This window comes from Phocoena sinus, chromosome 3 (genome assembly GCF_008692025.1).
Source record: "Phocoena sinus isolate mPhoSin1 chromosome 3, mPhoSin1.pri, whole genome shotgun sequence".
Taxonomy (NCBI): Eukaryota; Metazoa; Chordata; class Mammalia; order Artiodactyla; family Phocoenidae; genus Phocoena; species Phocoena sinus.
Window position 1 is genome coordinate 159,091,552 of NC_045765.1, and position 2,831 is coordinate 159,094,382.

Sequence of the window (2,831 nt, forward strand, 5' to 3'; positions counted from 1 at the left end):
GAAGATTGTGACATTCCTACCACTCTGTAGGTGACTTCAGGTAAAGGCTCCCAGCTACTAGCCTAAGGGTGTCACAGCCAGAAAGGGAAGGAGCAATCAGAAGAAGCTCCTAAAGAAACAGAGATGCTGGAGGAGACTACTAACAACCTGAAGAAAAATAAAATGCCTTCTATGGAGAGTCATGCTGAACCAAAAAATAAGCTTAGCTAAAATATAATTTAGGTAAATTTTTTAAAAATTACCTAAAATATAATTTAATGCCTGACTCAAAGACTGGTTAATGTTGTTCATTTTGTCAAGACTGCATTCCATATCCCTGACTATATTTCTGCACTGCAGAAACCTTTTTTTGCTTCTTATGTGATTTTTATGTCCAAAGTAAATTTCATTTTCTCTTTAATTTCTAGCCCAAGAATTTTCAGTTCATTTTTTGGTTCTTCCACTGCTGTATCCCTTTTTTGAGCTCTTTTTTCAGAGAGGTGATATTTCCTTTAACGTCTTTGACTTCACACAGATTTTCTTGTTCCTAATTATCATTGTCCCAATTAAAAAAGTGCCAGCAGTCCATATATTAACTAAGGCTTCCCCTGTTTTGTTTATAATATTGAGGAAATGGTAAGCTTGTGGATCCATTTTGCAGTGGATCCACACATGTTTGTGGCTATGGTCACTTGCAATTCTTTGAAAAAGAGAAGAAAGCAATTAGAAACACCTATTGTGTTCTGGTACAATGCAGAGCACTTTACATAGTCTTTCGTTGAATCCTTGAGAGCAAATGAAAATGTACAAAAAGAAGAATCTCTCTTGAATTCAAGCTTCAAGCTCTTTCCATTATCGTGGTGACCACTTCCTGCCCTAATACAACTACTTCCTCCTACTTATGGATACCAGAATTTTTACTTAAGACATCTTTATTTTTATTAAGACTTTGATCCTTTAGAAAACTATGAGTCAGATATTCTCCAGTATTTAAAGGGATTACGAGCTCCTTGCACATGAACGTGGATGACATGTGAGCATTTTGCCAATAATGTGAGATCTAGGCACTTCAAGAAGAGTGTCAGAAATTTTTAGCAGGAAAACAGTGAATAATGAGGAAGACAGGGGAACGGAATACAAAACATTTAACAATTTTGTTCTAGACTGAACCTGTGTAAGTGCTGAGATAGAGGATTGTACCAATAGATAAATGCCTTCTAATTACTAGTTCTGCCTAAAGGAGGGAAAAAGAATTGTATACAAACTGTAAGAACAGGTGAGAAATTGATAAGGAGAAATCCAGCTAAAGACAAAGAGGATGCTGACTGCAGCAGTGGTCCTAGGACAGGTGTATGTATCATCAGAGAGGCTGGTTACAGGTGATGTAATGTGAGGGGCCCTGAGGAGGATTCCCTCTGCTTCCACTCTCCCTCCTTTTCCCTCTTCCCATGACTCACAACCCCACCTTGAGTGGACAGTTCTATCATCAGTTTGTCTTTTTCCTGACAGAGTTCACTTCAGTTCAACTCACCGTGGGTCTAGACAATCATTATGTGAGATCCTTGGGGATCACAGGCTGGATTATTTACTGAATATTAGTTAAGGTTATTCCTTTCATCTAAAATATTTTCTTAATCATTTTCACAAATTATTTAATGATTTCCTTTCAAGAGTACCCATTATCAATCTAGCTTAAAATGCTCTGTCCCATAGCTCTTCTTTCCACTGTTGCCTTGCAGACAATAGATTACATGCTATGTAATGCTTCACTGGGCTTTTCCTACAACTATCAGACTGTAACCTTTCTAACTGCAGGGCCCTGCCTTAAATAAGCATCTATCACAATATACCATTAGCTGTGATAATGACCTAATACTTGTTGCTTGAAGAAAGGATTAAAAAATAAGGAAAGAGTTTTCTCAACTTTTGTTCCCCCTCCCCACCTGTAAGCATATCTATAATTGTAGACTTCCGTGCCCACTTTGCTTTTGTCCCAGAGATAGAAATTTCTCACCTCGGAAGCAAATTATCTGCCTCTGCTACAGATTCGTACCCTTTGTGTCACCATTTTCTAGAATGTTTAGTCCCTCCATTCTTCACTACTTTCTGGATTCTTCTCTTGACACATCACCCTCTCAACTGTCTCTCATCTTTAAAAACCTAACCAAAGAAAGAAACACAGACATCCCTCTACAGTATTTTTAATGGATTAGATGACGATGGTAACCCATTATCATAATCCTGCCTCCAAGTGAAGAAGGCAGAAGTAAGATTGTCACTGTTGATGGAGAAAAGGGAGTGGTTATAAGGTATGTTAAGCAATTTCACTTTTAGCTGGCATGTGAATCTGATTTTCCCACTCTCTTGCTATTTTTTTCAGTCATTCTCATTGATCCTCTGTTTAGCCACTTTATCTCTTTCCCCTTCACATACAAGTTTATGAGACATCATTGTCTACCTTATGCCTTCCATGCACTCCTGTCCTCTTAGTTAATCTGTGGTGCCCTGGACACTTGCTTCTGTCACAGTGGTCTTGTGAACCCCCATGACTGCTTCCATGTTTTCCTTGTTACCAGGCTAGTGGACATTTTGTAGTATCTCTTGGCTGCATTTGACTCTATTTTCCACCCCTAATTTTGGTACTCTATCTTAATTTAATTCCAGATCATCTCTCTCTTCAGCTTCTCCTTCTTCTCTGGTTGATCCTTCTCAGTCCCCTATGGACATTTCTCCCTCCACTTCCTCTTTAAAAGGTAGAGTTCCTCAAGCATGTGTCAATGCCCTTCTTACCACACTCAAACCCTCCTTGAGAGAGCTTATCTTTCCTTATATCTTCAAACACCTCCTATATG